The 19,439-nt window shown below is 38.8% G+C and overlaps 1 pseudogene; it reads left to right on the plus strand.

Moving 5' to 3' along the window:
* LOC117498009 overlaps positions 1-19,439 on the plus strand; it is a 92,403-nt pseudogene that overhangs the window by 43,163 nt on the left and 29,801 nt on the right.

A 19,439-nucleotide genomic window follows, 5' to 3' on the forward strand; every position in this document is an offset into this window, starting at 1 on the left:
TCTGGTCATGTTCCATCGCCATTAAAAGCTGCTGTCATCAAACCACTGCTCAAAAAACCCACCTTAGACCCTGAAGTCCTTGCTAATTACAGACCCATCTCCAACCTGCCATTTCTATCCAAGGTACTGGAGAAAGTAATTGCCATTCAGATCCAGGAACATCTCAAACTGAATAACCTCTTTGAAAAATTCCAGTCTGGTTTCCGCCAGAGCCACAGTACAGAAACTGCCTTAGTGCAATTAGGGTGACCAATGACCTGCTGATGACAGCTGACACCGGATCTCCATCTCTCCTCATCCTCCTGGATCTAACTGCAGCATTTGACACCGTCGACCATGTCATTCTACTCCATCGTCTTCGCTCGACAATTGGACTCTCTGACTCTGCCATAAACTGGTTCACCTCTTATCTCACCAGGAGGACTGAGCATGCCACCTTGGGAGCGGCAAAATCACAAACACACTCTGTGACCTGTGGTGTCCCCCAAGGATCAGTCCTCGGCCCCACCCTTTTCACCATATACATTTCCCCCCTTGGTCGTGTCATCAGCCGGCATGGAATATCGTTCCATTGCTATGCAGATGACACACAGCTCTACATCAGAGTAAACCCAACCCCCTCTGCTCCTCTGCCATCATCCACAATAACAACATGCCTGGAGGTGTGGATGAAGCACAATTTCCTTCAGTTAAACAGCTCCAAGACTGAAGCCATTCTAGTTGGCACTCCACATCAGGTCCATTCATCCTCCATCACCAGCATCACCTTCTCCGGTCAGAACATTCCACTCTCATCAACTGTTACCAATCTGGGTGTTAAAATGGATCCTCACCTGGGGCCTCATTTATAAAGGGATATACGCTCAAAAAATGGCGTACGCCAGTTTCTACGCAATGTTTGCGATTTATAAAATACTAACTTCACGGGAAAATGTGCAGTCCTCCACGCAAACTCTAACCCATGCGTACGCACTAAGCACAAAAACGGGAGAGACGAGAAACTGCGACACCGTTGGCAGAAGGAAGAATGGAGAGAAATATGTGGAAATAATACCATAAATAAAATGTTACCTCATTAATCATATATGAAGAATTCATTTTCAAACATTGATTAAAGCCAATCTTAAAATGATTAAATAAACGCCTGTTTGCGACTCCTCAGTGCACACAAAAACATAACTTGGAGAAATAAATAAATACGGATATGTTATTTAAAACCACCTCGAATATGTTGTGTTAATGTTATGAAATGTTTTCTCATAAATGATGCGGTATGCAGGAGGACAGAATTACGTCTAAACTGACGCCGTTTTGCATTTCTATAGGTTGTAGATACGAGCATGGTTTTATATACTATCATGTTTAATCGTGTTTTATGCCGTTTGCCAAACACTGGAGATATGGAAACCAAGAACACCATATGTGGTAAATTGTACAGCTAATATAACACAACACATTAGTTGTATTTCCTTTAACGGCCTGTCCACACGGCGGCGTGCGTTGACTCTTCAACGCTTCTGTCCATTCACTTTGAATGGGGTGACGTCACGCTTCGCCGAACTGCATTGTGGGAGCGAAGCGTAGCTTCAGAAGCGTTGCTCGCGACGAAAGTTGAGCAATGTTCAACTTTTGAAGCTTCGGCGGAAGCGTCAGCCAATCGAATCATATGCCAGTACAAGCTCTAGCCAATCAAACCGCGTGCTTGTGTGTCCGGGGTGGGAGATTCATGTGATTGGTTGTTGGTCGAGTTTCAGCCCCCCCCCCGCCGGCAAGCTTCAATGCACGCTCTGGAGGGATTCCCCGATCATTTCTTACAGTTTCTCATCAAGGGGGTGTCTCCTGTGCCCGGTACAAACACACTGCCAGAGGAAGGTTAGGTTATGTGTATTTTTTTTGTCATTAACCTTTTTCGGACCACTTATTTATTTATTTTGGTGACGATCCGACCTCCATGCTGCTACTCTGGTTCAAACTGCATCCACCAAACAATATGATTTATCTCGACCTCCCCAAAATAACCTAAATCTGACACGGTGTGAGATGTCTTTTTTAGCTGTTCTGACCTCATTTCCTGCGATCTTCTTCATGCAGTCAGTCAAAATGAATGAATGAATGGGCGTTTCTTTGACTATTTATAGGCAAATATGGGCGTTACGTGAAGCCCGCAAAAGCTGCGCCGCATTACGAGTCGATTGTGATTTATAAAGGGAAACAGGCGTAGGAAGTGCCGTTACGCACTTCCATCGCCGGTACGCAATGTTTTGTGAATCGGAAAATGTCGGAAAATGTCTGTACCTATTTTTTTGCTTTGTACTACGTAAGCAACCTTCCCACGTGAATCCTACGCAAGGCGTTATAAATGAGGCCCCTGACCTTTGAGGCCCACATCAAACAAACATGCAAGACCTCCTTCTACCACCTCAGAAATATTGCTAAATTCCGCCCCACACTCAGTCTGCCAGATGCTGAAAAGCTTGTCCACGCCTTTGTCTCCTCCAGGCTGGACTACTGTAACGCACTTCTCATTGGGATTCATAGCAAGAACATCCAGAAGCTGCAATACATCCAGAACAGCGCTGCTCGGATCCTGATGAGAGTACGGAAGTATGAACACATCACACCCATCCTCAAATCACTGCACTGGCTCCCGGTCTCACTCAGGATTGACTACAAAATCACCCTCTTCACTTATCAGTGCATTCATGGTGCATGCTCCCTCTTACATCAAATAATTGCTCACCCCACAAACCTCCACAAGGAACCTACGATCTGAAAAGGCGAACCTCCTCCTTCCCCCCAGGACCAAACTGAAAACCATGGGAGACCGAGCCTTCTGCTCCGCTGCTCCGAGACTGTGGAATGCCCTCTCAAACCAGCTGAGAACACCACAGACTGTGGATGCTTTTAAAAAAGGCCTAAAAACGCATCTTTTTAGAATAGCCTTTTACTAGATTTTTAAAAACCCCATGCCGGCATAAATGTCACTGCTTTTATTTAGTTGTTTTTATTGTTTTTATTGTTTTTGTTGTTTTGTATCACCCTTTTTACTCTGTAGCACTTTGAGTTTTGTTTACTCGAATGAAAAGTGCGCTTGTAAATAAAATTAGATTATTATTATTATTATTATTATTATTGTGCAGCTCTCCACAATGAAGGAGAATCAACAGTACACATGCTGGAACTCTGAGGCCCATACATCTAGCCAGGTCAACCTGCAGACTGGGATGCTTGCTGTAAAGCTGGCACTGAACAGGCTTCACCACAAGCTGGCTGCTGAGGGCTTTTCTCAGGTCTGTTCTCTCCCTGATATAAGTGCTTTGTCAAAGAAAATCACAATGGATTTGTTGGTGGTGGGTTTTGAATACAGAGTAATGCCTAGAAAGCTTGAGGAGTTAGAAACTTGACAATCTACAAACTGAATTGGAAAAGATAGCTAAAGTGATAAGGAAATTAACACAATTGACCAGGAGGATATTGAATTCAGTTGAGCAGGATAAGGAAATTCAGAGAGGATGATTCAGATAGGCGGAAAATAGCAAAACAGATGTAGAGGCTTGGGGAATTGATTGACATTTTTTATTAGACGGGACATTTCAGTCTCATCACCATCAGCTTTGGGCATAGTGTCATGAAATAAAGAGATTGAATAGAACATTTAAAAAAACATAGAAAAGCCTTAAATGTAAAATAATAATAAAAACCCAACATGGTAATGTAGATTTTACCTAAGTGTACTTATAGGTACTGGTACTCGTATCCACTGGTTTGTCGTCACATTTTAAATCTGGTCTATCTGCTGTTATTTTCCTGGTTGTGCAGGTGTATGTGGAGCAGCTTGATGAGTGCGTAGTTGCAGTAACCAGACACCGTCCCAGCAGCCACCAGTCTGTGGTGGCTGTGCTGCGAAGGGCGATCAAGAATCCAGAAACACACTATTATACAAATGATGTTCCACCCATGTTAATACCAGGTGATATGCTATTTTGGTTTTTCGTAGTGCATGGGTCAGTTCATAAACAGAAAAAAAGGTAGCAGAATGAAATACATAGGAATACATGGAGATCTGATACAGATGGAATGGAAAAATTACTTTAAAAAATAACTTACTGTATAATAACAACATAATATCAAAAAACTGTTGTTTTAAGAAAAGGGTGGTTAGTGCACCTGTGTATAATTGTGTGTATTTTTATTGGACAAGAAAGAAGGGATACTGACAAATGTTTATAACAATAACAACAATAATAATCATCATAATAATAAAAGTTAATAATGTTAACAACAACATTGTGGGTGAAGTACCCTTGAAGCTTTTATCGTTATCTTATCCTATTCCTGATATGCCAACTGCTTTCCCTTTCAGATATTCCAGCTAACCGCTACTTTTTTCCTGTCTCTTGCTTTCATAGGTCGGATTAAAGAGGTGGTAGTGGAGGCTCGGACCATTGTGAACTGCACCAACTCCAACAAAAACGATGACAACATGAGTGCTCTGCCAAACTGCACTATAGACATCAAAGAACACATCCAGGTATATAAACAGTATATATATATAATAATAATAATAATAATACTAATAATAATAAATGTTTTGCCACATGCAAAACTGTCCCATGGTTCATAATCCATGTTTTCAATTGTTTCAAAAATGTTTCCCAGCTGAATGACAGTAAGTTGGTGAAAAAGGCTGACATGGTCTCAAAACACAACAGTGTTCTTCAGGAGGTAGCCTTTGAGAAGTTTACACCAGGCAGCATCATCATCTTCAGGTGTGTCAACATGTGGATGGAGTGAAAGAATAGTCCTGTGCATACTTAGTCTAAATCATTAAATTAGTATGTCTGGGCGGGTTTGGTTCTAAATGTGATTTGTGTTCTTCTACAGGGTGACTCTGGAGCCTAGGTCCCATGAGAGGTTGGGGGCCCTGAGAAGCCACCTGATCCAATTTAGTCCTCAGTACCAGACCGGCTCTCTGGCTGAAAACAGTACACCATCTATTCTAACCAAGCCATTAATGATGTTTGTATGCCTCAACACCTAAATGAACAATAATAAGTAGGGTTAGGGTTAGTCTATTAGGGTCTAATATTTGAGTTTCATTGAACTACTTAAACTGTTCTTGTGTAATTTGTTCATTGTGTAATGGAGGTTGAATAATTTTGATTGCTACTGTACGTTTAATGTCATGCAGCCTGTGCACATATGTACCTATGACTAGCGAGCAGTGACAGGCTAAAGACATAATGTTTTTTAAGTAACTCAGAGAGCTACTTAAAGAAGTTACTAATAGAAAAATAACAAATAAGATATAAGCTGAAGTTGAAAATAATACAAATCTAGCAGGAGTAACTTCAACAGGTTGCATGCACGATTGGAGCATGTGCATTAGCATATAAAGCTAGACATCATAAGCCTTCTCGGAGTCACTAGCTTTAGATTATTTTCTGCAGTATATGACACTTATGCCTATATCAATGCATAGTTGTATATCTTATACCCATGTGCTTCTGCTTACTGTCATCATCATTGCTGATATGCTCTTCCTCCTTAGTATCATGTCCAAGCTGACCCTGGCTGACATGAATGTGCTCCTGTACCACTGTGATGCAGAGGAAAGAGAGGATGGGAGAGGATGCTACAACATTCCTTCATGGTTACCTCTCAACTATGGGGGCTTGCAAGGTACTAAAGGTGTAATGTGTAATACCTATACACCTGCTATGAAGAAATAGTGGCTGTCACTTCACCTCTTCAATACATACTCTATTTATAGCCATCAGTTATGTAATGTGACAATAGACAGCATTTCTGGATTAACTTAATCACTAGTAGACATTTATTGCATGTCAGAGCTCTCTGGATGTGATATCCCTTTCACCAGTAAAGACACATACACTGAATCACTGACTATCAGAGAGCATTTGGCCAAACAAATACAATACAATAGCTTACATTTTATGCATTCCCATTATTGTGGAACAACTGGAGTAATGTTGACTGTGGAAACGTTATCAGGTAAAAGAACCCGTTAACTGAGGAGGCAAAGAAAGCTAAGAGGGAGAGTGATTTGGAGCTTTCCTTCTACTAAACTAGATTAGTAAATAACAAAACCTGTATTTTTAATAGGTTATTACTACCGGGTGTTTTACTGCATCTTTATAATAGAGATTGGGGTTTTTCTAATTTATATTGAGGATTTTGAAGGTTGTTTCTTACCTATTACCTAGTACAGTAAAATGTACCATGCTGCTAGCGGTAGCCATCTAACTTACTATATACAGTGTAAGCAAGTAACTTTATCCTTGTTGTTTAATAAATAACCTACAATAATACCGCTTGGAAATGCTTGGATTTACAATTTATCTGTAGCCTCTTTTAAAAAAAGCCAACAATTAGAATTATGGATCTATTATTGACAAGCCCTTGAGCCTGCTAAAGTCAGCCCAGTTCTGCTTGTCCTTTGTGCTCTCTATAGCCTCTCTAGAAACAATGAGTATTACAAGATGGGGCCTGATGGGGCTTGTCAGATGTTATTCATTATCATTTCAGTAGATATTAGATGGACGGCTTTGACACAATGTCTAATCTTTACACTCTTCACATTCTGTTGATAATTGAAATGTTTTAAAGTTCAGTTTTTGATGATATCATACACATTGTACCTTTAAGACACACATAATAAAAACAACAGAAGTTTAGGGTATGCGCTATTATTAATATTGTTGATAATTTGTGATCTTCTCGCTCCCAGGAAAGAAACTTCAAATAACGAGACTAATGGAGTCTCTGAAAAGGTTCAAATGGGTAGTTTAATTAAGTAACGTGGTTAAAGAACAAGCATGGTGAATGGAGAGACAAAGCCGGTGTTGTCTTGAGGGAGGCTGCAGCGAAGGGAAGAGAGTGAGTTATCTTTCGTCCTGCCTTTTTATCCACGTCTCGTTGTCCCCCGCTGTGCAAATAGTGGGTGGCCCCCTACTCATTTGCCGGTTCGATATCGCGAGAGCACAGATGATTTCGACATTGATATTCTCTGCCTACTTCCTTAAGCATTTTCTCCTCATTATCTCTGTCATGACTTTCTATTTAATACCTTATAAACAGCTGTAATACTTAGTTTAGAAGTCCTAGTGGTTCCGCTCCGGCACAGTTCTTATTTTACGGAAATTCCCTCTGACGTCATAGCTTCTCACGTATCTGTAAACACTACGATCAACTAGACCTTCATTTAATATTCAGCAGTAATAATATCTTAACGTCTATCGATGTAGTGTTAAAGTCCGTACGTTTGTGTGTATCACTCCAAGTCATTTTCACTTTACATTCAGAAAACGCAACATTAGTCACAAGCTAACCGGATAAAGGATTTTTCAGAATAAAAGCTTGGCATTGATTTCCTGAGAACTTCCGGGCTTTTCCACAATAAAACAGCTTTAAACTGACGATATGTTTTAGACTGAATTATGCTGTTTAACATTGATTTTAATTTCTAACAATCCCTCCTTTCACACCATTTAAGGTGTGAACACAATACTAAAAGTAATAAGTTCTTCATCTGACTGCTTTTAAACTGACGGTATGTTTTAGACTAAATCATGCCATAAAACATTGAATTTTAATTTCTAACAATCCCTCCTTTCACACCTTTTAAGGTGTGAACACAATACTGAAATCAATGAGTTCTTCATCTGAACTTTGCATAGTACATAACTCATATCAAAAACATACTATCAAAATGGAATGGTTCAAATAACCGTCATCAAAAATACAAACAATACATTGGTTGGTCTTCTGGTGTAAAAGTTTTCCCTTGTGCATAACTTTTAGTTTTAACATTCAATATCACTTTTTTAAAATAGCAGCAACTTGTGGTATTAGAACATTTCTTACTCCCTCCTTTCACAGAAACCGTTCCCATACCACATTCAGTGTTAAGGCACTTGTTTTACAAAGTATAAAAACATACTATTTAAAAATCGCATCACTAATAACAGTATAAAACATAAAAGTTAGAAACCTTTTTTGAATAGTGCAAAGTAATACCACTTTGTAGCTGGTTCTTCATTCTAATGATTTCATCATTTGAAATATATTTCATCATTTGAAATATCACATGATTTGGACATTCTTTGAACAATCTCATCATTTATCATCCATATCATTTAACATCATTTACACACTGTCTTCATTTTCATCAATATCTGTATATGGGTTGAGTCGTCTTGTTCTGCTAGCAATTGAAACTGTTCCCTTATGAGAAATGTACCCTCCCCCCTTTCATACTTTTTAAAGTATGAAAGTAATATGTTCTCTAGAAAAGGCCGTGGTGATCAATCGGTACGTTAGGGTGCGGGTACATGGAATGCAACTCCAACATCTAGCACTCCCCTGGGCACCCCTATGCTATCCTTGTACACTGTCGAGCCTAAACTCCCTCCTTTGACTGGTCTCTTAGCCCTACTGGTTTTGGGGCGTTTCGCCATGTTGATTAACTGCCCCACTGTCATTGGTGCTGCATATAAAACATCACTGGCTGTACAAGTGCACAGGTCCCAGTCTAATCCTGTAGCAAGACTGCATACAAGGGTTTAGTTCCATGATACCATCAAACATCTACTCTGGGATACGGCATTTCAGACAGTCATTTCTGGGAGAAGATTTTGGTCAGTTACAACAATTGGAGAATTTCATCACTTATGGTTCCTACTTCAGTACCTTTGGGTGGTCCGTTCTAATGCAGTGATAAAGTTCCTTAAATGGTGTGAAAACCGGTGGAATATCAATAACTCATTTCACTAATTTATCTTCAATTCTAGTCTGTTTAAAGAACTATGCTAACCCCTTTAACAGTGTGTGGAACCTTGGGTGTCCGAGCATGTAACAGTTACTCCCTCCTCTATCAAGGATTTTAAAAACAGTAGTTATTTCATCCATGGTTTGTAGTTCAATTTAGGAATTTTCACTTATGGCGGATATGTTTCTACTTTAAATAACATCTCTAAATTTCAGGTCATCCCTGATTAAATGGATGACCATCAGGAGGTGGTGGCGCTTGTCTTTTAAACTCATAATTTGGTGCCGTGCGCTCCCTGTGAAGCTACAAGTAAGATTTAAAACAACTGCTGGGTGGGTTGAGTGACCCCTTCTCTCTAAACGATATGGGTTGTCAAAAATATGCATCATTGCAATGAGTGATCCAAGGCCCCGCATGTATTACTCCCAATTATATTGCTTTTTCCAAAATTAAATTTGCAATCGCTCTTTGCCCAGTGTCCTTTAAAACTCTACATCTTGGACAAACAAATGTTATTTCCACCTTAACAGTTCTCCTATGGTAATAACTATGCTACAATGGCGAAAACAATACTTTAGATTGGGATACTATATTTGGCTTGGTATTAGCTCTCCCTTTAACATTGTCCAACTAACACAGATTTGTCTGTTCTTATAGAGTGGTCACTAAAACTATCCCTTTAGCTGTAGATCAATATTGTAACACATTAGATCTCTACCAAATTCACCCATGAATAAAATCTTTTAGGGAATAATTCGTTTACATGATGGAAAGATTGAAAAATATGTTCTACTCCTAAGTCCCACAACACTCACTGCTTAAAGTGTAAAGTGTGGTGAATATTTCCATCATGTCTACCCCTTTATCTCACAGTACCCTCAGTGTGTTTTAGGATTATTTCCTCATTTTACTTTAACAGTTTCCTCTTTATTACTATTTTAATTTACCAATTTATTAATTCATGGCTAATAAATCTTTTTGTCTTTACGTATTTATCAAGTCAATTCAAGTTTGTTTGTGAATAAGTGTGTTTATGTATAAACTCACTCACTCCCGTTTTCCTTTTCTCCTCCTCTTGTTGTCTCAAGCCACGACCCCCTCACATTCTGTTAGACCATGCCAACTCCTCTGGTTCCGTCTTCTCCTCAGTCCATCAGCTCTTAAATCCTTTCGCTGGTACTCTTTTCAGTGGCCCAACTGCTTTGCATTTCATCTCCTTCTTTACAGTCTCTTCGCTGTTGTATGGAGGGCGTATTCTGCTTTCATGTCCCACACTCTGCTCTTGTGCCAAATCTCGTGGCTCAGCTTGGAACTTCATGTCCTGGGTTAGGGACTGATGAGAGTATGCCTCTTTATGTCAGCATGCTGTTCTGGTTCTGGATGCCGCAGGTGGAGAAGGTTCTGGATGCAGTCTTGTCGTTGTTGGTTCAGCTCTGGTTCTCTGTCTGTTCGATGGAGGAGGAGGAGGAGGAGGAGTCTCCTGTAGTGAGGTCTTTTGTCTGATAGGGGTCGTAGCAGTCTGACAGGCAGAGAGAGAGAGAGAGTCCAGGTCTCGGGACGCATTACCTATAGAAATTCTAACACACTGAGGTAAAGTAAATCTAACCTTCTCCACTCTATCTTCTAATCATACTATCTGTTTTAAATGTTAAATGCCATCTAAACACAATTAATGTCTACTAATAAATGTACTATATCTCTAAACATTGTTTTTTCTCCCACTGTAACACATCTACTCCAAATAACTCTTTCAGGAAACCATTTTCTTCTATAAATTGAAATACTTACATGTTTCAAGCACCACATGTTTCACACACTATAAAAGGACGTCTCCATATATTCTCCAATATGTTAAATCTCACTATTACTTAGAACAATAGTAACTTTTGTGACTGGATACATCTGTGCACAGTCGCCACAATCTGTTGGGGAATTTTGTTCATAGAGTTTGTACATACAGTTGTCCTCGTGGGTTAGTACCCTGTTTCTACTGTAATAACTTTTCAATAATTTTGCTCAGGTCACCAGTCGGTTGTCCATAGTCTTAACGGGGGTGTTTCTGGTACAGACTAAAACATGGATCCAGTGTATTTGGAGATTCCCCTAAATTGTAAATTCCCATCACTTAAATATTCCGATCACTTAAACCCATCTCATCATTTGATACAAGAACTGCATATAGGGGGGGTGAATGATCTTGATTGTAACCTCCTCATCTTTGGGAACGAGTATTTCTAACTCCTCCTCTTGTTGCTCAACTGATCTTTTGGCTCTGGGGATAAGTGAAAGTCTCTGAAACACAGCTGGTGTTTTGTTAGTGATGTGGGCATTTTCTACGAGTGAACTAATGGATCCATGTCTTTCATGATATTGTACTCCCCATCCAACCAGAAAGGTGCCAAGTGTAATGAGCACAATCAACAATGCTATTCTGACTCTTATCCCTAGGGGACCCCATAATTGCTTTGGCTTTGTTCTTGACATTTTATCCATGGTTGTGTCAGTTATAAAATGTAAATGAGTACAAAAATAACGTATACGAAAATGGAAACAAAACATTGGACTCTTTTTCAGGTGAAAAAACAAAATAGGTTTTCACTTTAGTGTACAATCTATAAAAATCTAAAGACAATTCGTCTCTTGAGCTGTTGATCTTAATCGTATTTCTATTTATTGTTTTTGTTCCAGCTCTGCCAAATCAGTCCTAGTTTCCAATAACTTTTCTGGAAGTTGCCAGTGAAGGGTGACAATGTGTGAGGTGGTGTCAATTTGCTCCTTTTTCTTTACCTTTAAACCGGAGCGCGTGGGAAGTTCTTTACAACTTGTCACGGTTCCGACCACCGGGGATCAGCCCACTGTGTTTTGGGAACTTTCACCCTCACCCAATCACCTGGCCGAACAGGAGTCTCTTCTGATATCTCGTCTGGTATCTGTGCAGTCTTTCCTAGCCTGTGTAGACAAAAACTTGGAAAATATTACTCAGAGCTCTGACATATTCATCCACTTCTATTTGTCTAATATCTAAAACTGGACCACTCCCTCCTTGGAGGAGGCCCAAGCTTTGGTATACCTTTTGTTGTTATGCGACCTATTGTTGACAGCATGTTAGTATTTATCAACTACAACGTTACCGAAATCCATTATCTGACTAATCATGACCTTCCCTCCTTTGAGCATAAAATGCTCAATTAATATCGCAATGATTACTCTATTATGAATAGGACATGGAAAACCCATAACGTCGTAGCAAACACATATAAATCCTCTGTGTACCCACAAGGCGTACAAAGATGTTGTGTGATGTATCGTCTTCCAATGGTATAAATGCACATTGACTAAAAATCTGTCATTAGTACAAAAATATAGTTTACTTCTTGTTAGTTCAATAATGGCTTTTGTCATGGTACTATGTATCAGTGTTGCTGCGGAAAAAAAACAAAACACTGGTGTTGCTAATACGTCTTAATAGCTCTAGTATTAGAGATTGGCTGACACTGTTAAACAAACAAATCATGACAGAATAATATGTCTTTAAACTAGTGGGAAATACGAACTACTCTCACAGAGGGTTGCACGCAGAAGAACATGAAGGGCTGATGTCCCTCACTTAAAAATAGATATTGCTTTATGCACTACTTTATAAATCAACAAATTAACTTGAACATAAATAAATGAAGACTGATTCTTGAAACTGTTGTAAAAAACCCTACAACTTCTTCATCCAAGCTCAGTGTTATGTTATTTAGTTGGCAGCTCATGCCTTAAATCAGAAACTTCAGACCTATTATAAAAATGTGTTTATGAGAGAATGTAATCTGACTCCATATATACCTCAACTTAATAAATGAAGTTCCCCTTTAAACACAGCCCCGGTCTTCTGACGGGGTCTATCTATGGTGGCTGGTAAATGTTGTGCCAGTTTCTGTCACTCTGTCACTGTTCTCCCGCTAACAGTCACTCTCTAGTTCTGCTGGGTTCTTGTTGACTTCTTCACTGGTTTGAGACAAGCGATCTTATTGAAACACCTCCCTTTGTAGCCAGACTTCACCACAGCAGAATCGAGTTTCTGTTTTGTTTTTTTTAGCAGCTGCACATCAGGTGTAGCCTGTACTGCCCCTTGAACTGCAGTCGATTTAAACAGGAGGACTTGGTAAGGACCCTCCGTCTTGGGCGAGGACTAGGCTTTCATCTTCATCTTTTGGGCGAAAACCATTGTCTTGACCTCTCTAGCTGTGTGGGCACAATAGTTTTCTGTGTGGGGGAACAACATCACTCGTAATCTCTTTCCTTCTCATAATTACAAAAATAGTCTGCTAAATGTTCTACTATGTTTTAATCTTCTTATACTAATCTGTGGATGATTTATATTTAAATGCAATATGCTACTCACTATTGTTAAATAACATTCATGTTTGGAAATACTATTCTTCTTTGCCATCCCTGAGACCCCCTGCCTCTGTTATAGTCATGGAAACCTCCCCTGGGGTAACTTTGTGGAGGGCCGTTGTTTGATGCAATGTTCTGCGGACACTCTCTGGACCAATGTGTCAGCTGACCACATTTAAAGCATCCTTCACTTTGGGAACCTCTTTCTGTTGATTGAAAACGTCCTCCTCTGCCCCTTCGTTGTATGGGAGGGTATACCTGTGCTTGCGGCTGTACTTGGGTAGGCAGATATGCAGGTGTTTGCTGTTGAAGATACTGTGGTGCTTGTGGCTGTACTTGGGTAGGAAGATACACAGGTGCTTGCTGTTGCTGGAGTTGTGTGGGACATGCATTGGACCAATGTGACGTCTGACCACATGTGTAGCAGCCACCATTCTGGAAACGTCTTCCGATGAAACTTCCTCCTCCGCTTTGTTGGTTCTGCATTTGATTCTCTGGTTCTTCCTGAGTTTGAACTGTTAGAGGTGTTCGCCCTGCCTTCTCTGGTTCTATGGCTATCTCTGAAAGCTTCTCCTCCCTTCTCCTTGTCTTCTTCCTACAAGCCTCAATGTCTTTCTCAGCTACCTGCATCTTCAAAAGTCTTAGTTTTAGTGCTTTCATCACTTCGTCATTTTCCCTCTGTGTTGCCTGGTATGTCATGTCTTGGTGAATGAGATGTTGTCTCCATTCTTCAATGGGTTTAATGTCTAATCCCACCTTGTCTTCCAGGCATGCCTGCACGGATTGGGGAAGGGCTTTAATGACCGCATTCTTCCACAACATCACGACAGCCGGAGAAACGTCATGTCGTTCTCCAGTGCTGTCCTCCCACACTCCTTCACATCTCTTCAAGAAGGCATGCATGTCTTCCTCCGTTCCTTTTTTCAGGCTGGTGAGGGCATGTAAACTGTATGCTGTCGGGTAGATGTGACGAATAGCAGCCCAATAGCTCGACCTGATTTTGTTGAATGAAATGTCATCTGCAGAGTTGGCGCATTTGGCCTCGAAATCTACTGCTCTTGCCTTTAGTCTTCCTTCTATCCGTCCTAGCAGTGCCCTCATGTCTCCCAAGCACAGGTCGTCTTGGACAGTGTACTTCTCCAGATCATCCACCCACTTCTGACCTCCTTTGGTGAGTGGAGGTAGCTTGGACACTAATGTTTCCATGTCCCTGTGAGTCCATGGTTGGTATTGAAATCCTCCTTCTCCAGCTGCTATCACCGGTAACATGTGGATTGTGCAGTTCTTGGGTCTTCCAGCTATAGCTACTGTTGTAGCGTCTTGAGATCCGTCTTCCTCTCTTCTTTTGAGTTCCTCCTTCAGCTGGTTAACTTCACCAGATAGCATCCTTACTTCATACTCCAAGTCTTTGACACGTGTAGCTGTGGGGAGTCCATCCAACTCCAATACTTCTCCTACAGATGGAGCCTCTTATTTTGGACCCCAGCATACAGCTTCCTGCCGACTGCCAGCCAGTTGCCAGTCAGTTGCCTGCCAAAGACCAGTATTCAGGAATGTTAGGCCCTCCCACTATTCTCCAATTTCAGGGTTTAACCAGGAGATGGCGCTATATATTAAATAACTAAGACTTAGTTTTTCACAATAGAAAATGCAGATATTATATAAAAAACTAAAGTTAAAATCTTGTTTTTAATGCCCCAAGAGCAATAACATCTTGTCACAAGCTTTTTGGAAGAAAAAGACTGACTCAAGAGACCTGTAGTTGACTAATTACAGGCCTCAATAAAGTTCTGCCATTGGTTGTGAAAAACAACGGTGGACATAGTGGAAAGTGAAATTGACATTGTCGAATTTAATAAAAATACAAAATAATGTATCTGTGTACGTGTTTTACTATGTGATCTGCACTTATCAAACATCTAATTAAGGCGAGACACCCCAGGTGAATAGGGTATTTTTAACTTAAAGATATCAGCTAAATATTTCTCCAGTTAATTACTTACAATAAGGCAATTGTTTTTTGTATTACAAGTTTTCTGAAATAGCATGTTTAAATATCCAAATGAACCATTATCTCATGAGATATGCGCATATTTTAACACATTTCAGGAACCGAAATCTGAACTTTGGATAAAGCCAGGATCAAAATTATTGTTTCATTTTGTAGTCATATTAGTATCTAAGGCTTTTACAGAAGGGATTTTGGATATCTCTTTGTATCACTCCATAAATCAGAAAATACTGTCAACAGCCCTAAAATATCAATTTTCACCATGTTTTTAGGTATAAAATGTTATATAATTCAGGCTATGAATTATATATGACCAAACCCTTCTGTAAAAGCCTTCATAATATTGATAGGAATATAACTGGAAGGTTTGGTGTATGTAACTGCTGAGTGATTCTACAATTTAGGGTACATTCCATGTCCATTGATGTCCATTGATGATAATTATAATTATTCTAACTATTTTCTTCAAAAATATCATATTTTGCCTATTATTGGAAAGCATGTTATAATATCACACAAACATTATGTGCATCCTATGCTTTATTTAGCTTGAAATGTGTCATGATGTTCTTAAATTGTCAGTTTTTGCTATGTCCGTTTTTCAGTTGAGGGTGTCTTGGATTCAAAATAATGAATAAAAACCATTAAAGTAAATTTAAAAAATGATTCATTTATTTCAAAAGTCTAAATACTAAAGAATAATAACATATTTTTAATTGATTTCCCCCTTTAAATAATTTAAATATCTTAATATATGAATGTCCGCAAAAGTTCTGTCAACTATGTTACTAACAGAACTTCCCCCTTTAACTCAAAAATTGTTTGTCCCAATACCATGTCACCAGCATCACATGATGCCATGTTCCTCTTTGGCAGACATTTTGAACACACTGTGGTGATTGACCTCTACATTTTTACAATATTTTATGTATAATAGCACATGGTCAATTAATATACTCATTGACAATCAACAATGTTACGTACATTGTTATGGTTTACAATTGTTTAATGATTTTAATTCAATTATATGTGCAAATGTGATGTTAACCTGTTCAAGAAAATGACATGTGGTCATCCAGGCAAGGCCTACCATTGAAATGATGGGTCAAAATAGGGAAATTGTCAACTAGGTTACCTGTCAACTGAGTTACCCAGTACTGTAATAACTGTAGTAACTTAGTTGACAGGTAACCTAGTTGACAATTTGTACGACATGTAGACGTCATTACACATCATTATCAATGGAATTTTGCACTTCTGCCTTGAAATTAACATAGTGCTGATGGTTAATAATGTATCCAGTCAACTATGTTATTTGCGTCAAATGTTTGACTTTCATTGTCAACTATGTTGCACCTCATTTTTTCAAATTTAAAATATCTAAAATAGTGCTTCTGATATCCTTTATAGTATAATGTATATCTACACAGGTTGGAGTTTTACATGACATCTCTTAAAACTATCAAAATGACCTGTATGGTAGTTTTATAATACAAAATATCCCTAAACTTAATGACAGTGCTGAACATATCACATGAAAAAACAAAACTTTAATACAATTATTTTTTAAACTTTAAAAAATCTTTGGATATATGGTAGAATAGACTCAAGAGCCTTTCAAATTTGATTTTACTTGAAGTGCAGGACTTAATCAAATGATTGTAATGACATCAAGTTTGTCCGTAACATAGTTGACAAACTGAGTAGTGAAAACATCCTTTCCCTTAAAATAAAAAAATATATAAAAATGTTTAAGCTTTGCAACTAGTGGATATGTTACACTGAGGAATATACTAACTTGAACCACTGATTGTTCTATCTTTACATTTTATTTGGCATAAGTAAATAATTATGCACATTTACAGATATTTTACATGATATGAGTGATAACACGTGTTATAAGGGCTATTTCGCACAATAGGTGTGCCTTGAGATTTTTACTTGTCCTTTGGTGTGCCTTGGGCACAAAAAGTTTGGGAACCACTGCTGTAGAGAAATGTAAACGTTCACCATCCCCCACCCGCCTACTGTATGTTGCTTTTTGACATGTAAATGGGTAACTACCCCCCTCTGAGTGAATACCTGTTGTACCTGTCCGGGGCTAAGCCCATAGGACGATGCTCTGATGTCATCACCCTCGCACATTGGTCATATGTTTACAAAAAACGATGTTAACACTTTCTCGTTCTTAATATATGCTATATTTAGGGTCGATATGTGTTGAATTTACTTTAAAATAGCAGATCACTGTGATTCACTTCTCCGCGGCTCCTCCGTGCAGAGAGGCCCCCTCCCCCCCTTGACAATTCACGAGCGTCTAACTCTCTCCCCCCTGTGAAGAGATATCACAGGGGGGGGTTGGGACACACACATTCCGATGGCCAATTCGTTTTAAACAAAGAGTGGGGTGGGGGCTGGTGAACGGTATGGTCAATGTTTGTAAACACTGTGACATTTTGACTTTATTTGATCATTTCAGTTAAAAACTAACGTTCATATTTCATATTACTGTTTTGCCTGGCTGGACCTGTAATTTACAGGAAAGGAGTGCACGCTACTAAAGAGACACGCTACCATGGAAACCAAACAATGGTGTTGCTGTATTGAAGTCCGAGTGGAAACAGTCATATATGGAGCGTTATGTTAGAATGAAACAGCGAGGTCGTGACTCACAAAAAAAAAGTGTTACTTCACTAACTGTAAGCTTGTCACTCAGAGTAACCTACAGTTAACTTAACTGTTGGAAAAGAAAGATCAGAGTTAGGAGTGTGAACACACAGCTGAGAGCTGCCGTTTCATTCTGACTGTTTAAAAAACGGTAACAACGGACTATTTTTCTTAGCGGATGCATGTCAATTTAAATCAATACATAGAACTATGTTTTAAATCAATAAAAATATTTTCTAAATCCATAAAAGCATTTTAATTAATATTGGGAGTCATGTCGTTACTTTGTTGAGAATGTGGCCATGTAATAAGCGGGATAATTTGCAGCGACTTGGTCATTATGGGGAAAAATAACACCCAGGGATCAAGATCCCTCCGCGACGCGGAGGGATCAGTAATTTTTTGTGAATTACTGAGTTTAGGCACGTTAATAACATTTTAATGAAGTTGAATACAGTATATTCATATTTGTCAGTGATTTCATGTCAATTCGGCGAACATAAACGATTAAATTAGGATTAAAAATCGAGAGCCGGCTGCTGTTCGTTACGGTAACCCAACTAGGACACTTGACACAGTGGCTTTTGGCAAAGCACACAAAGAAAACAAAAAAAACCGAGAGAGATGAGTTATTGTTATTACAACGTGACTTCACTATTATTTAACAACTATTTTTATTGGGTTCTTTTATTTGGGGTTAAGTACATTGTCAGAATAAGTGAGAAATGGATTTAACTTCTGTTAGACAGCTATCATACTGAATAAATATTTATGCAAAAATGTATGGCATTAATAATGTATATCTAATTACATTTAAAAATGTATGGCATTAATAATGTATATCTAATTACATTAACTGTGAATGTCTTTCATTTTATTTAAAATGAAATAAAATTACATAAAACATTTTCCATAAAAAAGTTGATTCAAGAACAAATCAGTACTTTTCTTATATGACTATTATTGCTAAATTTGAAAGGTCTTTACCAGCTTTGGAATTATATATATATATATATATATATATATATATATATATATATATATATATATAGCACCTTCTGCCATCCCATCTCTACTGACATATGGATCTTAACAAAGATCCGCTATACATTAGTACCAGATATACTGTACACGGACATTTTAGTGAACCAGACCAGCTGTTTCCGCCGGGTCTTCGCTTCCCGGGCATCACGTTGTTTACAAGTGTGTTCAGATGCTAAATGACAAGTGCAAGTGACAATTGTTGTCGTCTTCTCTGTGAACGTTTTTTTCTCCGTTATTTTGCCATTTTCAGATTTAAATTTCGAGCGGAAAGCTAACCAGGAAGTAATAATTACTTAAGCGGAGAACGGAGAAAGTAAACGTTACAGCAGGCATAACAACAGCCGGTGTTTATTTTATTATAATATTCAAGAACAAATCAGTACTTTTCTTATATGACTATTATTGCTAAATTTGAAAGGTCTTTACCAGCTTTGGAATTATATATATATATATATAGCACCTTCTGCCATCCCATCTCTATATATAATATCTATCCGTGACATATGGATCTTAACAAAGATCCGCTATACATTAGTACCA

The sequence above is a fragment of the Trematomus bernacchii genome, unplaced genomic scaffold, assembly GCF_902827165.1.
Source record: "Trematomus bernacchii unplaced genomic scaffold, fTreBer1.1, whole genome shotgun sequence".
NCBI classification, from domain to species: domain Eukaryota; kingdom Metazoa; phylum Chordata; class Actinopteri; order Perciformes; family Nototheniidae; genus Trematomus; species Trematomus bernacchii.